This window comes from Macaca nemestrina, chromosome 4 (assembly GCF_043159975.1).
Source record: "Macaca nemestrina isolate mMacNem1 chromosome 4, mMacNem.hap1, whole genome shotgun sequence".
NCBI classification, from domain to species: Eukaryota; Metazoa; Chordata; class Mammalia; order Primates; family Cercopithecidae; genus Macaca; species Macaca nemestrina.
The window spans coordinates 90,942,277-90,956,216 of NC_092128.1; the positions used below are offsets into that span (position 1 = coordinate 90,942,277).

At 38.8% G+C, this 13,940-nt stretch overlaps 1 protein-coding gene and 1 long non-coding RNA gene across 2 annotated transcripts in view; one reads left to right on the forward strand and one right to left on the reverse strand.

Annotated features, from left to right (window-relative positions):
- The window catches only part of LOC105475663 (MET transcriptional regulator MACC1), a 201,942-nt gene that overhangs the window by 72,070 nt on the left and 115,932 nt on the right, over positions 1–13,940 (reverse strand).
- On the forward strand, positions 9,623–13,850 carry LOC105475662 (uncharacterized). The gene is made up of 4 exons (XR_983560.3): positions 9,623–9,739; positions 10,388–10,464; positions 11,713–11,886; positions 13,479–13,850. It is a non-coding gene; the product is annotated as an uncharacterized lncRNA (long non-coding RNA).

Here is a 13,940-nt window from a genome sequence, read left to right on the forward strand (position 1 = left end):
GTATTCCCACCCAAATCTCATCATGAATTGTTATCCCCATAATCCCCATGTGTCATGGGAGGGACCCTATGGGAGGTAATTGAATCATGGGGGAAGTTTCCCCCATGCTGTTCTAATGACAGTGAGTAACTTCTCATGAGATCTGATGCTTTCATAAGTGTCTGGTATTTCCCCTGCTGGGATTCATTCTCTCTCCTGTCGCTCTGTAAAGAGGTGTCTTCCACCAAGATTGTAAGTTTCCTGAGGCCTCCCCAGCATGCAGAACTGTGACTCAATTAAACATCTTTCTTTTATAAATTATCCAGTCTCAGGTATTTCTTTATAGCAGTGTAAACATGGACTAATGCAGTAAATTGGTAAAATAAGTGAGGTGCTGCTATATGGATACCTGAAACGTGACAGCGACTTTGAAACTGGGTAACAGGCAGAGGTTGGAACAGTTTGGAGGGCTCAGAAGAAGACAGGAAAATGGGGGAAAGTTTGGAACTTCCTAGAGACTTGGAGGGCTCAGAAGAGAAGAAAATGTGAAAAAGTTTGGAACACCTTAAGAGGCTTGCTGAATGGCTTTGACCAAAATGCTGATAGTAATATGGACAATGAAGTTGAAGCTGAGGTGATCTCAGATGGAGATGAGGTACTCATAGGGAACTAGAGTAAAGGTCACTCTTGGTATGCTTTAGCAAAGAGACTGGCAGCATTCTGCCACTGACCTAGAGATCTGTGGAACTTTGAACTTGAGAGAGATAATTTAAGGAATGTAGCAGAAGAAATTTCTAAGTGGCAAAGCATTCAAGAGAAAGCAATGCATTAAAGTTTGGAAAATGTGTAATCTGATGATGCGATAAAAAAGAAAAACTCATCTTCTGGGGAGAAATTCAAGCCTGCTGCAGAAATTTGCATAAGTAATGAGGAGCCAAATGTTAATCACCAAGACAATGGGAAAAATGTCTCCAGGGAATGTTAGAGATGTCATGGAAGCCCCTCCCATCCCAGGCCCAGAGGTCTATGAGGGAAAAATGGTTTTATGGGCAGGGCCCAGGGCTGTTCTGCTCTATGCAGCTTTGGGACATGGTTCCCTGTATTCCAGCTGCTTCAGCTTCAGTCATGGCTAAAAGGGGTCAAGGTACAGCTCAGGCCATTGCTCCAGAGACTGCAAGCCCCAAGCCTTGGTGGCTTACACATGGTGTTGAGCCTGCAGGTGGGCAGAGGTCAAGAATTGAGGTTGGGGGACCTCTGCCTAGATTTTAGAGGATGTATGGAAATGCCTGGATATGCAGGCAGAAGTTTGCCACAGGGGTGGGGCCCTCATGGAGAACCTCTACTGGGGCAGGGCAGAAGGGAAATGTGGGATTGGAGTCCCCACACATAGTCTGCTCTGGGGCACTGCCCAGTGGAGCTGTGAGAAGAGGGCTACTGTCCTCCAGACCCGACATCTTGTACCATATGCCTGGAAAAGCCATAAACACTTAATGCCAGTCTGTGAAAGCAGCTTAGAAGTGGGCTGTACCCTGCAAAACCACAGGGCTAGAGCTGCCCACGGCCATGGGAGTCCACCTCTTGCATCAGTGTGACTTGGATGTGAGACATGGAGTCAAATGAGATCATTCTGGAACTTTATGGGTTAATGACTGCCCTACTGGATTTCAGACTTGCATGGGGCCTACAGGCCCTTTGTTTTGGCCAATTTCTCCCATTTAGAATGGGTGTATTTAACTAACGCCTGTACCTCCATTGTGTCTAGGGAGTAACTAACTTGCGTTTCGTTTTACAGGCTCACAGGGAGAAGGGACTTTCCTTGTCTTAGATGAGACTTTGAACTTGGATTTTTGAGTTAATGCTGGAATGAGTTAAGGTTTTGCGGGGGGACTAATGGAAAGACATGATTGTGTTTTGAAATGTGAGAACATGAGATTTGGGCCAGGGGTGAAATGATATGGTTTTGGCTGTGTCCCCACCCAAATCTCATACTGAATTGTAATCTTCATGCTCCCCATGTGTTGTGGGAGGAACATGATGAGAGGTAATTGAATCATGGGGGCAGTTTCCCCTATGCTACTCTTGTAATTGTGAGTGACTTCTCATGAGATCTAATGCTTTTATAAGTGTCTGGCATTTTCCCTGCTGGCACTCATTCTTTCTCCTGTTACCCTGTGAAGAGGTGCCTTCTGCCATAATTGTAAGTTTCCTCAGGCCTCCCCAGCCATGCAAAACATTGAGTCAATTAAGCCTCTTTTCTTTATACATTACCCAGTCTTGAGTATTTATTCATAGCAACATGAGAACAGACTAATGCACACACAAACCTTAAAGGTATGCATCCTTGGTAAGTATAATTGTGATTCATAGATTTTCTATAGTGAATATGCAACGCTTTTGAAATCAGCAAAACACATGTTATTTTATAAATGTCTAAATCATGTTGGCAGATTTTTTCAAGCAAATTTCTTTACCCAAAAAACCATCTTAGAATATCTTCCACTGTCCTCCTCTCTCTCCTCACTGCACATCCACAGCCTAGGTTAGGCATCACTGTCCCGTGCAAACCTCTGGCATAGTTCTTACATTGTATTATACATTTTATATATGTATTTGTCCACTTTCATGGCACTATAACCTCTTTCATCCCTATGTACCCGGTGCTAAGCAAAATACAGGTAAAATACATGCTAACTGAATAAATGATTGAATGGTGCTACTTATGTCACATGACCCATATTGATTCCCCACTGCCTTCAGGAAATAACGTGCACACCTCTTAGGCTGGTATTTGAAAATCCTTCAAAATTGGATGTGACCTATCCTTTCAATCTTTTCCTTTTCATATTGTTGCCCCTATTTCCCCAAGTACATCTTTTAGCACTGCCATCAATGAGGAGGGATAGCATCTTGCTTGTTCACTGCTGTATCCCAGAATGTAGCCTCAGAACCTCTCAATAGATGGTCAGAAATTATTTGTTTAATTAATGATTAAATAAATTAATTAACTTTCTCAAAAATGTTCTGTAGTTGCCACTTTCCCATATTTTCTAAAGAGCTACTGCCTCCAATTTTTGCCTCATTAATCTCCTCTGTCAAGACTCCAGGGTTTACTAAAGTTTAGTCACCTATAAGAATCATTTTCCAATCTTCCTGTGCAAAACTAAATTATTCTCAGTACAAATATAGCACTTATTTGACATCTCCCTCCTATTATGTGTGTATGTATGTTCTTTTGATATTATTTACATAGTAACTAGAGTCTAAACTTTTAAAAGTTAAGGATTGTAATAATTTAATGTCTCTCTTCTCAGTTTGCTCCCATCTATCATTTCTCAACTGTCCTAGATGGAATAGATGAACAATCTCTATTTACTAACTATTAGCATAAGGATTCCTGGGAATCAGTTTCTTCATCTCTAAAAGAGGTATAATAGCATTATCTGCCCCTCCCCAAAATTAATTAAACAATATAATATAATTAATGCATTTGGCATATAGTGAGTACTCAATTGGTACTAATAGTTACTATCAATATTAATATTATCATTATCATTATTGAGATTAATATGATTAATACTAAAGTAAGTGCCTGTTAAATGGAAAAGTCATATGATTAATACTAAAGTAAATGTCTGTGGAAAAGTCAGTCAATCTTTAACATCACAGGTTGAGAAACAGAGAGGTTGATTTCAGATCAAATTTTGCACTGTATTTTAAAAATGGGAGTGTTCCAAACATATCTGAGTCTCCCAGATACCACAAGCATCTGGCTTTCAGTTACATCTGGAAAGATTATTTGATTAGAACATTTGAGATAAACAAGTGGGTTGAGAATAGAAACAGGAACTCCTATTTTGGCTGGGAATATAATGTGTTATAAATGTTTTGGAAAGCAATTTCTCAATATCTCATAAAGTTGAAGATACACATGCCCATGGTTCAGCAAATCAGTTTCTGGAAATATTCACTAGAGTAATTGTTTCATTTGGACACAAATAGGAATGTAATGTAATATTTTTATAGACTACTTATGATAGCAAAATGCCATACAGCCATGAAAATAAGTTGTGCGATAAGAATAGACATGGATTAATCTTAAAAGTGTAATGTAGAGAGAAAAGAGCAAGTTGCAGATGAATAATGCATACTTTATTGTTTCCATAAAATTTTCAAACATTCAAAACATTATTATAGACTGTTTATGGATATCGTCACATACACAGCAGTTGAAAGAATAAAAGCATTTAAAAAACAAATAAAAGAATAAAAACATACACTGCAGCGATATTGACAAAGATAGGATAGTGGTAACCTCTGATGGTGAAAAGAGAATAGGATTAAGGAGGGTATTTTTTAATCTTTAATATTTTATTTCTTAAACTGGGAGGTGAGTACATAAGTCTTTGCAGTATCTATCTTTAAGTGTCTACTACATGTTACATGTATGGGGGAATATCTAAATTAGGTGTTTTCCCACTGGAAATAGAGAACATACAAAACTCTTCTACCATTCCTGGAAATTAAACCTGATGTCTGTTCTGGCTGGAGATGAAGATGTTTTTGTTTATTCTAAGGAAGGCCCCTATAAAGAAGCCTCTTATCTCTGGGCAAGGTGGTAGCCATAGTAACCAAGAGAAAACCCCAAAGAGAAAATAAAACCTGGGAGGAAAGAGTCAGCATGCCCTTCCTCTGCCTTCCCGAGTACCTGAAGATTCTTTCTTCAGCTCTCTTCTCCTGGAGCCTTGAGTGGGGCAGGAGGAAAAGCAGAGCTAGGTGTCATTTTAATAAGGAACATATTTGTTTCCTCCTTTTATCTGGCCCTCCCTGATGGCGCTCCAGAATTCCAATCCCACATGATTAACAACCTAGTTTTCCTTTTCTGCTTGAAGGTCCATTCTCCTCTCAATTTGAGATACAAAGCTGCATTTCCCCACGAAAAGAGTTCCCTCTCTTTTCCTTCACTGCTACTGTCCTTCTCTCAGAACACCAAGCTTAAAATCTCCAGATGCCCAAACAACAAAGATGGCAGCCCGCTCCTCCCTCTGAGAGTTCTGGCCCAGGGAGTTTTCAAATTTCTGTAGATGGGAGAATACTAGGGGGAGTGGCTGGAGGGCCCGGTTAGCAGGTTCCACCCAGTGAAAAGAAATGAGATCGGGGACCTGCTTAAAGAAGCTGCATGGTCATGCTTTCATAGAGCCGCTGTTCTGTGCTGGAATACCACTTCCACTTTGGTCGACTTGGCATCTCCAACGCCCGCAGGCTGGAACAACTAAGACGTGGAAAATGCAAAGATGGTGGCCCACCCTTCCCTTTGGAAGCTCTCTTTTCAAAAGAAGACATACCTGTGGCTAACAATCATATGAAAGAAAGCTCAACATCACTGATCATTAAAGAAATACAAATCAAAACCACAATGAGATATCATCTAACACCAGTCAGAATGGCTATTACTAAAAAGTCAAAAAATTACAGATGCTGGCGAGGTTGTAGAGAAAAAGGAATGCTTATATGCTGTTGGTGAGAGTGTAAATTAGTTCAGCCATTGTGGAAGACAGTCTGGCAATTCCTCAGAGTCCTAAAGACAGAAATACCATTCGATCCAGCAATCTCATTACTGGGTATATACCCAAAGGACTATGAATCATCCTATTATAAAGACATATGCACACGTATGATCATTGCAGCGCTATTCACAATGGCAAAGACATGGAAGCCCATCAATGATGGACTGGATAAAGAAAATGTGGTACATATACACCATGGAATACTACATAGCCGTAAAAAAGAACAAGATCATGTATTTTGCAGGGACATGGATGGAGCTCGAGGCCATTATCCTTAGCAAAATAACACAGAAACAGAAAACCAAATACTGCATGTTCTCACTTATGAGTGAGAGTTAAATGATGAGAACACATGGACACATAGAGGGGAACAGCACACACTGAGGCCAGTTGAAAGGTGGTGGGTGGGAGGAGGCAGAGGATCAAGATAAATAACTATTGGGTACTAGGCTTAAAACCTGGGTGATGAAATAATCTGTACAACAAACCCCATTACATAAGTTTACCTATGTAACAAACCTGCATGTGTACCCCTGTACATAAAATAAAAGTTAAAAAATAAAATAAAATAAATAAAAACTCAAGAGCAGCTTGGCCATCACTGTAATTACTATCATTCAGGTTTTTTTTTTTTTTTTAATCAAATGACTCCTTCATCCCCTGCTTCTTTTCCATTTTAATTCCTACTACTCCTCATCTATTCATGTTCAGCTTATTGAAACCTATTTCCAAAGAGCTCTCCTGGCGTCATGTTCCCTATGCTCCAATCCTCCTGCACACTATGCCCAGGAGGAACCCCCTAAAGTATGGATTTCCACAGTCAGCTCCTGGTCAGAACCGTTTTGAGCCCCCTGCTATCTAGCCGCTGAAGAATAAATCCCTTTAAAGCTTCTACAACCAACCTTATTCCAGCATTATCATCCAAAATCCCCTAGAATACCCTCCATGGAATACCCAATATCCCTCCTTTCTTTCCAGCTACACATAAAAACAGCCCATTCAATTTCACTTCCTAATTCTTGGGCTTGATATTCCCCCTACTTCAGTGTTTCCCAAACTTCACTCATTCTGGTACCTCATCATGATTTTTCCACTACCAATTGCCACCTGAACTACTTTTTACTTAATATTTCCTGTAAATTCACTCTTATTTTAAGTAAGATAAATACTTGAAAGGTTAACTTCTATTAGTACCATAAATGAAAAAAAGGGATATCTATTGTAATAAACAGGCAATAACTATATATAAATGTTATTTTAAAGGAGCAATCATATTAAACCACGTACTTTTTGCCTGCTAACATTTATTGCTTATTCTGTGAGTGTTATAAAGGAAGCTTAAACAAGTGTTAGGAGAACTTTAGGTCACATCAAAAACAACAAAACTTATTTCTGAAGAATTGAAAGTAAGTCAAAAAATAAAACATTCTCAACCTGTCATCTTAATGTTATTGATTGATCAGTCCATCTGTTCTCAAAAATCATTTAATGTACACAAAGTTTGGAAAACACTGCTGTACATGAGATACTTTCATTACCTTTTCCTGCCGATCTCAACTCTGCACATTTTCCCAGACCTGCCTAAAGTTCTACCACCTCCCACAATGTCCTCTTGAAATTCAGGGCACTGTGACTGCCCCTTCCTCTGGCAGCCTGGGCACGTGTCTCTTTTATTTTAGGAAGTGTATTTTAGGAAGTCACTCCACTCTGCTTTTTAATGACTCATATACATCTCTCAAGTTTATTTATTTATTTATTTATTTGGTCTCCAGTAATTATAGCTGAAAGAAAGGTTTTTGAAAGTGTCTTTTTAATCCCCTGATACTGAGCATCACACCTTCTGTGGAGTGACTCTATGAACAGCATGAATGACTAATGAATTAGCACTTACTCTCTTTAACTATTTATGAGGACATATCTCCGCTAGTAGATAAGGATCCCCTCAAAGGCTGTGCATGAGTTTCTTCTAGCCTCTAAACTCAGCCCAGTGGGAGTATATTGCAGGATTGCTAGAAATATTTGTCAAAAGAGTAAATGACACTTCCTAGAGACACTACACCATAGACAGCATTTGACAACAACAAAAAAGAAGCCGCCCTTTTAGAAGCATACTGTGTTCAGTGCCTCTGCAGCTTTCCTCCACCTTTGGAGAATTACAAGTTTCATTCTAATGCTATCCTGGACTTGCTGACATAGTGTTTACATTTATTAATATATGGCATATCCCATATAAAACTCTGCACACTCATCTAAAATGCTGGTTGTTATCACCTTCAGTTATCACCAAATACCATAAGAGATGTTTAGTCTTAATAGACACCTAGGCATATGTGTGGTCTTTCAAGAAAGAATTATCTAAAAATTCAACAGACATGTCTTCAAGTTCAAAATCAGTATAATTCCAAAATGTCTTTTGTCCTCCAAATCAGTCAATACATTTTAAGATAAGATGGTGTTTAACAAACTTTGCCTTAATAGTTTACATTATCTCTAAAACACAAACAGATAAAAATATTCCATTTGTAAGTTAGCTACAAGGAAGTTGAGAAAACTGGAATAAATAATATTTTTGCTTTAAGTTTTAAAAATGAGTCATAACTAAAGCTTTTAAGCAAATTGTAACTAATAATTATGACTTCATAATTTCTAGATTCTGTACACTATCCATGAAATCATATTAAAAATCACTATTATGAATAAATGATAATCATGTAATTAAGTTAATGGGGGCATAAAAGAATCACTTTAAGCATATACCTGAAACTCATCATTATCTCCTAGTAATTGCTATGTAAAAACTAGACATTAACACAGATAAGTTAATATCAATCCTAAATTAGACCCACGGAATATAGACTTAAGACATTTTTAGGGAATTAGGAAGACCTTTAATAAATGGAAGGCACTGGAATTTTCACTACATGCTTTTTGATCTTAAAAATAAATTTTTAAAATCTATCTTTATTAATTGTGGTAAAAAACTTAACATACAATTTACCATCCTATTTGTGTTTACACTTACAAATTGTAAATTCAATAGTATTAAATATATTTACGTTGTTGTACAGTCTCCAAGTGTTTTCATCTTGTAAGCTGAAACTCTATATCCATTAAACAACTCTCATTTCTCCTTCCCTTAAGCCCCTGGCAACTACCATTCTACGTTTCAGTTCTGTGAATTTGACTACTCTAGATACCTCATGTAAGTTGAATCATACAGTATTTGTCTTTTTGTTTCTTTGGTGTGTTTTCCAAGCTTAATTGAAACTTAATTAGGATGAAGCCAAGTTACCCTCCATCATTTATCGTCTATCTATTCAGTACAACCCACTGTGCTAATTTAATATTATTAACCTTATGAGGTAGGTTATGCGCACTTTACAGATGAGGAAACTGAGACTTCGTGAGGTGAAACATCTTGTCAATGGTCATAAATCTAATAAGCAGTGGGGCTGCTGATTGCAACTTTATCTAACTTCAAAACACAGTCTCTTAAACATACCTGTATACTTTTTGAAATATTTAAACTTTTTAGGGAATTTCAGCCATCTACATATTTTAAGCAACTCAGAGTGTTTTGTTTTGTTTTTTGCCTTTGATGGTTAATGCCACATGGGTTCCTGCTTTTTAAAAATAAACTACTTTATTCTAAACCATGTCTCAAGATATTATTCTATTCTATGTCATGAGGTTTATTCTAACACATGTCCCATAAGCCCACAGAATAACAGTTACCTTCCCTTTATTTAAAAGCAAGACTTGATCTAAGCAGTTGGTTTGTTAAATTTTTCTGGAAATGATACAACTTCCTAGTGTGTAGCACATATCAATAGTGAAAGGAATATTATTTTTTAAAAAGCAGCACTTACATTTGTGGAAGTGAGCCCCAGCTTCTTCAGTTCAGACACATGGTTTTAGTGAATAGAAGTCACTCTACCAAAACCGGGTACTCTTCAAACACACCTTGCTCCATATGCAGGCAGGCGACTGCACCCCTGCTTCCTGAGCCACCTGGGACTTGAAGTTCTACCGGTGTGGCTCCAAGGCTGCCCAACCAGAAACCCCAAAAGGTAAGAGAACTACGATACCCACAATTCAGGCTCCTCACCCGAAACCAGAAGAGGGCGTACGGCTAGAGTTTCACCCAAAGAAGAAAGGGGAAGCAGGTGGAAAAGCAATTAAAAAAAAAAAATCAGGTGAGTATATCTAAGAACAATCTGTAAATATAATCTTATTTCTATGAAAGGAAATAAAAGTGGTTTAATGATTGCCAGGGAGTAAGAAGGCACCCTCAGTCTTGGCAATAACTAAAAAATATTTATGCAAACAAATCCTCATGCAGCTGGAACTTGCCCCACCAGATTCTCTTTCGGTGATTCAGAGCTGAGGGTGCCTCACTGCCCTGTGGAACAGGTGAATAAAGTCTTCCCCGGTGAGTGACAGGGTCTAACTAGTTCCCCCCACATCAGCACTGTGACTGTCACTCAAAAGGTGCTAAAGACATAATGGAGACCTTTTGGCATTTCACCTTCTAAAGTGTTCTGGATTTTTAAGATAACACTTTAAAATGTAAGAATAAAGTTTTCTTGATATTTTCTTCCATTTTACTTTCCATTTCTGTGTTTTGTATTTTACTTCTGTATATTTCAGTATTATTTTGTTCAAAATTCAAGAAAGAGAAAATTAGAAGGAAGGGGAAAAAAAGTAAAACTTAGTAAAATGCAATGTGCAATAATTGTTTCACATTTTTTTTTTCCAAAATCAGCAACAGAGAATGTTAAAAACAAATGTGTTTCTCCATTTGCTCATACAGCATCTCACTCTAGCCTATTATTTCCTGTTAGACACAGCCCAGAAAACGAATAGAGACAAGTCCTGGCTGGGTCTGGGTTCAGAAACATAATAGAAGGATTCATCTAAAGTAAGTAGATGGCAGAATGACATCTGCCATGTCATTCTGAGTGACAAAGAAAAAGTTTCCTTTCCCTTTTCTGCACTTTCTCTCCTACTGTTCTAACTGCTCCTTCCTCCCTGATGCATCCCGGGCTGTCATGCTGCCAAATCACCTAATCCACCCAGATTCCCTTTGAAGTTTCCCCTTGACTCATCCCACAATCCACACTGAGCTGTCTGTTTCTCTTTGTCACAGGTTCCTCAACTCTCTACTGGAATCTAGCTTTCCTTTATGTCATTATATTTTCTTCCAAAACAAATGGTTCTTAATTTACCCAGACCCTACAGATGGCGTTCTGCATGGCGTTTCTCCTCCCTGAAACTATCTTTCCTCATCTTTAAATGTTCAGAGATTTCATTTTTTCCAAAGCTCAATGAAAAACACTCTTCACCAAAGATGTCCTCCTCAGTTTGTCTTAATCTGAGTTATTCTCTTCCTCCTAATCAATTTCATAATGTTGTATCTGCTCCTCTCATGACACATTGTGTATCCCGTTTCATTGGTTTACGTGGGTGTGTGTGTACATATGCAGCCTTACATTCCTATTTGAAGGCAAGACTTTATTGTATCCCTACCTCATTAACTCATTAATGTACATGTAGATGTTTGTGATAAACAATCAATGCATAAAATAACTGAGATATTAACTCTAAGGTGTGTGTGTGTTAATGCCTAACGCCATTTTTATCTCTCCCAGAAAACATTTACATTTAAAAAACTCTCTAAATGCCATGCATGATGAGTACTGTTATCAGAATCCCCCTGCAGTCTAGTCTGGTGTGGCTCCCACAGCCTTTATTTGCAGAAAGGCAAAGTATTAAATCTAGCAATTGAAACCTTGACAGTACCCAAAATGAAAGCCCTAGTGGGTCAGCACTCACTGTTTACCAGCTCCAATCCCTGCTGTGCACTTGCCTTTCTAACAGCTTCTGAAGGACTGGGCTCCCTAGAGTCCTCAGTCCCATGGTCTTGGAGACCTGGCCCTACCTCTATCTATGATTTCTGATTATCAACTCCAGCATTTATGGATCCCTTCCCCTATTATCTAATCTACTGGCTCTAAAGAATAAACTCTGCACTTCGGGCTATTTAAATAGTTCTTAACCATTGATCTCCTCCCCCAGGGAAGGGAATTCTTTCAACAGTTGCTAGTTCCCCACACCTCTGCTTCTATGGGATTCTTCTGGTCCCCACATGCTCTGCTGTGTCTTCTAGCTGTCAGCCACTGTGGAGGAAGTGAACCTTCTAGATCCTGCTGACTTATACAATGAGTTTTGTGTCGAACATCAGACAAAAAGGCTGGCTGGTGAAGGTGGCTGTTGTCTGGAAAGTCCTCCCAGCTCTCCTCTAATTATGTCATAAGGACTGGAGGCCCCTTAGCCTGCTTGTGTGAGTATCACCAGCTATGTAAAGTTGGGGCCTTAGCTCATCCTCAGCACATGGCTCAGGATCACTTCCTTAAGAAAGTCTCTTCTGACCTCCTTACCCCTACCATGTTTCTTGTACTGACTTATGCAATGGTTACAACCAACATAGAAGCTGAAATCCCAATGACTTACTGTCCCAGCTGCCCTTGTAGATAAGGGAGAGGCAAAGCACTTAGAATGGCAATCAGACATGGCTATCTGGGACCAGGGATTAGGAACTGATGACACAAAGAAGCAGTGACAGAAGAGAACCCACTGTTGTGGTGAGCAGAGGCAGCTGTGCAAACAACATGCTGTTCCGGATGTGACTGTGGTGGCCGTGGGGTTCAGAGTCCAGGGCTCATGGTGTTGGTCATGCAAATTGTGGTTCCTGGGTCTTAGCAGAAACAAGGAACTTATTCAGTGGCATTGCTTTGGCTGCTGCTCTGGCTTCATAAGCCATGTGCCTGATTCTTCAGCCCCTCCCAGCAATTCTGGGACTGAAGTTTGGTGTGTTGCTCTTCAGTTTGGATCTGCCACAGTCATTTGCTGTTGCTTGAAGCCAAAACTCTGAGTGATACCTACCTCTCATACAACTCTTACCACATTGTCACTACCTATCCCAGTATATTTAGACTCCATCAGATCAAGTACTGGATTTTACTTATCTCTAAATATCCTAAATCTCCACAGTGCCTGGCTATAGTACATGTATATATATTTGACCTACATTAAACTGGTCAATGAAATGAGGAAGTCTTGCTTAAAATTCCTTCTAACTTAAAATTTGCCTGACCACATGGAAGCTGTCAGGTTGCTCATTAATGCAGAGGTAATTTTTTTCTCTTAACTAGGGTTAGAATTTAGACTCTACCCCTTCTCTGTATCTCAGAGGGAGCAGAACTAGTGATTTCCTATGCTGGAGAGGGAACTCAAACACACAAGCTATTGCTTGTTGTTATTTAATAATCAAAAGGATTTTTGTTTCCTTTTTACTTTTCTTTTTTTTTTTTTGTAGCCTTCAGTGACCTGTGTCGTATGTTAAAGTCACCATGTTTGCCCCCTGTAGTACAAATATACCAGAAAGAGTGATAGGAAACAGCATATTCCCCCCTTGTTCAGATTTTTCTCAGTATGACATTATCTTGGAAAAAGAAAGGCCACATTTGCAAACTTGGAAGAAAGTTCCCCCTGGAGTTTTTTCTCTGTCCTGTTTCAGTATGTATTGACACTCAGAACCTGGGCTGCTATGACATCCGTTTTCTGGGTCACTTTGTCCCTGAGTCATTGTCATCCTGTAACTTTCTGAAAACATTTGACTATGCCATTTACCAGTTAATTTCAGTGAATAGCTTAAATCATAGTAAAATGTTAGGACCAGAGTAAATTTAGGTCAGATTGATTTTATTTCCCCAGATTAAGAAAGTGAGCCAAGTTGTTGTAACAATTTCATAGTTTCCTTCATTACATTTTTTGGAGCTTTACTTAACCATAAGATGAATCATCCATAAATTGACCCCCACAAAGCTGTGGCTTAGATGTTCATCACTCTTTTCTGTCATTTGTTGCTTTCAGGATAACACGCAAGGAAATATGGGCCAACTCTTCACATGAGCACAAGATATTTCCATGCTAGCCTTTTGCAAGTAACAGCAGAGACAGCTCTGTGCCATTTTCACTGGAATGCCTATCAATTACTTGAGTCATAATTGTAATCTAAAGACTTGTCCATTTGTTGACTCTTTTGTATTTGTATTGGTAGAACTGCCACTATCAAAACCAAGATCACTCTTTGGGAAGATCTTTAGCTGTCTTTATATCAACTTCTCTGGAGTTTATGTGATTTTCCAGAAAATTCCCAAAGCATAGTTTTGTCCCTAAGTCCCATGAATATGTAATATTTTGTGTCTCTCTATTAAAATAGCACTTTTTGTGCATTCAATTAACCAATATATGTGTATGTGTCTGTGTGTGGACAAACATATCAATTACTTCATCCACTTTAGTGGGAAAAATAATTTTCTCTGAGTTTCTGGA